The sequence below is a fragment of the Triturus cristatus genome, chromosome 1_2 (assembly GCF_964204655.1).
Source record: "Triturus cristatus chromosome 1_2, aTriCri1.1, whole genome shotgun sequence".
Classification (NCBI taxonomy): Eukaryota; Metazoa; Chordata; class Amphibia; order Caudata; family Salamandridae; genus Triturus; species Triturus cristatus.
This window is the reverse complement of record NC_140580.1, coordinates 1,060,392,623-1,060,398,340: the sequence shown is the minus strand read 5'-3', so window position 1 is coordinate 1,060,398,340 and position 5,718 is coordinate 1,060,392,623. Positions and strand designations below refer to the sequence as shown.

Below are 5,718 nucleotides of genomic sequence, written 5' to 3'. Positions count from 1 at the left end.
TTATTTAATGTGCTTGCTGCATAGCTCTGCTTAAGATTCAAGCTTCATCTATTACGACAATTCGAGATGACATTTCAACTGCACAGTTGCACTAATACCACCATCATATTTCCCCTTCAGAGACTAACCCCCTTCCTTAGCCATTGTTAGAATATTGTGTTCCTTGCCTATATGCAGTTTGTACAATAGATGGTAAAGCTAGGAAAGGGAACTTATGGGTACGACGGGCCCTATTATGCATTGGGCGCACTTTCCCTGTTTGCGCCCGGCGTACCTTAAAATAGGTGCACCGGGCGCGAACTGGTATCATGCACCCTATTAAATAGAACGCGCTGCCCCCAGGGCAGTCACGAACTTGCGCTACCCTGGGGCAGCGCATTCAGGTGGTAAAATGGGTAGCTTTGAAGCAGCTGCTCCCGCCTGCACCTTTAAAATGGATTAAAGATCCCCTTGCGGGCGGGTGCAGTGAGTGGCTACAAATCTACATGAAACTGTTTTTGAATGCCCTGAACCCAAATGCCCGGGGGAAACTGCTCTAACACTAACCTGACATTAAATGCTGCAGTCGAAATAGCTAGTGCATATGTAAGGGTACAAGAGGTAAAATGGAGGAAGGGCCTCTTATGAGGAAAAACGCCTGCAACCAAAAAGGTAATAGGAGACGGGGGTACGTTGGTACAGTAGCATAGTCACTAAACCAGGTGCCTAAGGATCACAATGCTTCGACGTCTGGGAGTGGGGCCCACATTACAAGTTTCTGATCCAAAATGAGGAGGGTGAGCTTATGGAAATGGGTCTAAGAAAAAGAGCCAGCAAGCATATCCAGAAAGACCTCCTCCTGCCGTGTTGAGGTTGAGGAGAACACTGCAGCTTTGCTTGATATAGGTAGCTGATCGGTGATCCAAGGACATTTGTTACACCACGACAAATAGTCCCTTAGCAGAATGTAGTGATCTCGTACCTAGGAGGACGAGAATGTGTCCCCCTCCAAACCCCATGACAAATGTTCATCTACACAAAGGTTCTTTGAGCAACCGGCCTGCCAAATTCAGGGTAGTGACTAATCTACCTGAAACTTGAAGCATTGTTTAAGGAAAATTGAGAAATATATTCTTTGTGGTGGCAAGAGGCTGCCTTCCCCCATCACCACAGTGAAGTGTCAGGTCGTGGCATGGTCCGCGCACGGATCATTGCTTATTGAGAGGGGTCTCTGGATTAAGGGTGTGTGGCAAATTCCGTTCTGCTTGCGGAATTTGCGATATTTTGGCATTTTCGCGTTCCGCGCAGAGCGCCGAAATGTCAAAATTTCCACGGCGCAGCGGAGATTTTTTCAAGTTTGCGCTTTAAAAATGTGTTCTCGCGCTTGGTTGACTTACCGGGATCCCTGCGCTCGCCGACGAGTTTTCTGTTCGCGTGCGCCACGAGATGTTGGTAGCCCGTCGCGCAATCCCACGAGAGTTTGCGATCACGTCATTCGCCACGCCATCAGACACCGCGAGAGTCTGAGATCGCGAACACGTCATTCACCACCGCGAGAGAGTGTGAGAGAGCGTGAGATAGCAAACACGTCATTTGGACGCGCCATCCGACATCCGGCGGAAGTGTGGTGAAGCTCGCGATCCCGAACACGCAAAATTTTAAATCTGGAGAAGAATAATATCTCGAGCAGCATAACACCTTCTGTAAATGATGATTTGGATAAAAAAAAAAAACTCCTCAGATTGACATTTGGCTGTCCTTTTTTGTGCAATGTCCATCTCCTGTTCATTCTGCCTTTGGATTTTGAGCTGGAAGGATCACTCTTTGTGTCTGCTGCATCATTATCATTGGATTTGAGGACTTTTGAATTTGATATTTTACAAGTAAGTTGGTGTTGTTGTTTGTTTGATTGGGGCATTGCAGTTGCTGCAACTACAATTTTGGTACTTATCATTATTTTAAAAAAAAATTGTTGTGGGTAGCCAGTAGGCCCAGAGCTAGTCATGGGTGGGTGCATGATTAAACAACTGTTCCTTGGGTGTGTGTTGCATTTATTTCAAACATCATTTGGGGCATGGATGCCATTGGATTGAATTGCAAAATGTGTATTTTGGGGGTATTTCTGTTTTTGGGTGTGTGTTAAATAAATGCCTTTTTTGTGTGGTGTGTTATTGTGTACCTTGCAGACCTTGTTTAGCCCTGTGGATTTTCGTTTTTGAATTTAATACATTAAACTGGCAAAGCAGTGTGGCTTAGCATGCATCCTTTGCCTGGCCATTCTAGGCCTTTTGTCAGTACATTGTTTTCCAGGCCTCCTGCTTCTTGCTTGTGATTTGTGAGTGTCCATGTGGCTGGTGGCCATTTCTGGTGGGGGTTATTAGTGTGCTGCTTTTGACATATAGGCCTGCATGGTATTCTTTGTGGCCTAGGATTCTTGTTGTGGGCCTGGCCATGAGGCTGGTGGCCATTTTGAAGACAGGCAGTGTGATTTTTACAATAGGCCTGCATTGTCTGTCTTCAGTTTCTTGTAGTTGTGTGGGCCTGGCCATGTGGCTGGTGGCCATTTTGAAGCCCGGTAGTCTGCTTTTGCCATAGGTCTGCAAGCTTGTGTTGCCTAGTCTGCCAACAGGCCTTTCATCCAGTAGGCTCAGAGGTAGTCACAGGTGCATGAAACAACTGTTTCTGTGTGTTCTGTTGAATTTAAACATCATTTAGGGCATGGATGGCATTGGATTGAATTGCAAAATGTGTTTTTAGGGGGTATTTCTGTTTTTGGGTGTGTGTTAAATAAAAACCTTTGTTGTGTATGGTGTGTTTTGTACCTTGCAGACCTTGTTTAGCCCTGTGGATTTTCGTTTTTGCATTTTATTGCATTAAAAGGCAAAGCAGTGTGGTTTAGCATGCATCCTTTGCCTGGCTATTATAGGCCTTTTGTCATTACATTGTTTGCCAGGCCTCCTGCTTCTTGCTTGTGATTTGTGAGTGTCCATGTGACTGGTGGCCATTTCTGGTGAGAGTTATTAGTGTGCTGCTTTTGCCATATAGGCCTGCATGGTTTTCCTCTTGGCTTACTGCTTCCATCCATCTCCTTTGCCAGCAGCAGCTCCCTGAATGATGTAATGAGCAAATCATTTAATGCCAAAAAGGGTCCACTTCCATGACATTTGTATTGTTGTTGTTGTTGTTTCTTCTGGCTACACTATATATTTTATTTGTTTGTTTGTTTGTACTAGTAGTAATTCCACAACAACAAATGCAACATTTCACTGATGTTCTTCTCCTGGCTTCTTTGCTTTAGGTGCACAAAAAGACAGAGGAGGAGGTGTCATCATCACCCGTTGTACTGCCAGACAGAAGTCCTGCTGCGCACCACGTCACGTCCACGTGTGACCACAGACATCTCTGCAACTTGTGGACCTGCATCCGACTGACATCTGAACAAGATGGGCCCAAAGAAAGGTAACCGGTCCTCCAGTACCAAGAAAGTTGTCAGTGAGAAGAAGGAACATAAAGGAGCATCAGCGGGCCAGCCCCACCAACCTAGGCCCAAGCCCATGAGTGTCGCAGAGGTAGCCAGTCTACTAACAAGCAGCGATGTTGAAATGTCATTATCGCAAAGTAGTACACAATCAACGCAGGCGGAAACTCAGCAGATAAGTGGGCAGCAGCAGCCGCAAGAACAGCCACAACAACAGCCCACATTAGTAGTTGTTCCTCCTGAAGTAGGGACATTTCAGGAAATCGAGCTTCCTGCAGACAAAGAGGGGCAAGCCACTGTTTCAGAAGATCCATTGTCTTCCAGACCCCCAGCAAGGAAAAGGACGGTTAGTCCATCATCTTCTCCTTCATGCCCCGCTTCTGATGATCGAGATGCCACTTGGAACCCACCAGCTCAGTCTGAGAGTGATGCATGCCACAAGACAAGGCTAGTGAAAAGGAAGGTTCCAGAAAGCCTTAGAGTTATGCAGGGAGATGTACAAGAGGGGGATGCTGATGATGAGCCAGTCATCACGAACATCACTTCCGGCCCGAAGGAGATGGAGACCAACATTATTACCCTATCCAAAATGGCTGCGAGGGATGTAGCACGGATACCACCAACACAGGTAACACCACCACGACCTCCAGATTCCATATTTGCATTTGCAAAGGCCCAGCAGGGACCTTCATCCAGCTCAACCACCACCTCAGTAGGTAGTGGTAGTGTAGCTGCAGAGTCACATTCCAAGCCCACCCTCCAGTTCATCTGGTATTGAAAGTGGCACATCCAGCATCACCAGAAAGTTCTCCTCCCCAGTTTGGGACTACTTTTCGGTTAGCAGTAAAGAGGAGAACATTGCTATATGCTCAATTTGTTGACATGATGTTAGGCGGGATAAGCTTGGTACAAACTATGGTACCGGAGGCCAAACAAGTCATCTCAAAATACACCACAATATCCAGTGGGAGGCTCCCCTACTTCGCTTAGAAAAAAGTAAAACTCAACCCATTGCTGTTGTTGGGGATGAAGAATTAGGGGAAGATATGATCGCGGTGGAAGGTGAACAAGAGGGAGAACTTTCTAGCCCTGTCCTCAGCAGTGTAGTGGTACCACCCACATCCTCAGCAACATCTCAGTGGCACCGCAGTGAGAGCCATACTGAGAGTCAGACTGAGACACCAAGGCGACCCAGTACTGCAATGAAAAAAAAGTGCGTCGTTGAGCCTAACTGGGTTCAAGGAAACAGCTGCACCACAAAGGAAAATAATCCAGCCTACCATTGAGAGCATGCTTAGGGTGGAGGGGCAGTGCCAATGCAACCACCCAACGGCACGGTTGTACAATGCGAAGCTGGTTAAAATGTTAGCGCTGGACCTTCTCCCTTTTCCATTTGTGGGAGGGGTGGGTTTCCTTGAATTGTATCGGCCATCTGTCCTAAATGGAAGGTTCCCAGCCGGTCCTATTTCGCCAGAGTTGCTGTTCCAGCACTACATCTCGATGTGCTGGAATTGGTTGGACAAGCTTTGCAGCAAAGTGCTGTTCACAGTATCCACCTGACAACAGACATGTGGACCAGTTGCCAAGCCACTGATAACACGTGCATCACTGCACACTGGGTCTCTTTTGTGGGGGTTAGAGATAAGCTATCTGAAGTAGGTGCTGTTGACACAGCTGATATTTGTAATGCTACTCTGAAACATACAACTGTAGCCATGTTCGCCATGGAGAAATCTCATACTGCTGTAAACATTTTGGAAGAGTTTTACAGCAAGGTCTTTGAATGGCTGTGCCCAAGAGGGCTTAAGATTGGTTTTGTTTCCACAGATAATGGCAGTAATGTACTTAAGGCCATGGCGCTTGGTTCCTATTTCAGGGTCCCATGTTTGGCGCACTGCATTAACATTCTAGTTAAAGACTTTCTGAAAAAAGAAGCCATAGCAACTTACTGACCACCTGCCGAAGAATATGCACTCATTTCAGCCATTCTTTTAAAGCTCGGAAGCAGCTGAGGATCATTCAACATGACTAAAGAATGCCAGTCAAAGCACTCATCCAGGAGGTGGCAACACGTTGGAACTCAACTTATTACATGCTTGACCGTCTGTTTGAGCAGTACAGACCAATCAATGAATGTCATGCGAAGAGGGGATTCTACTGTGAAAGGCATGACCCTTCAGATGGACCAATGGTGCCTAGTTAAATGCCTGACTGAAATGCTTCTTCCTTTTGAGGTCTTCACACGTGAAGTCAGCAAGGAG

The 5,718-nt window shown here is 46.5% G+C and overlaps 1 protein-coding gene across 1 annotated transcript in view; it reads right to left on the bottom strand.

The window, feature by feature from the left end:
- Window positions 1-5,718, bottom strand: part of WDR5 (WD repeat domain 5) — a 166,360-nt gene that overhangs the window by 130,049 nt on the left and 30,593 nt on the right. The window lies entirely within an intron of this gene.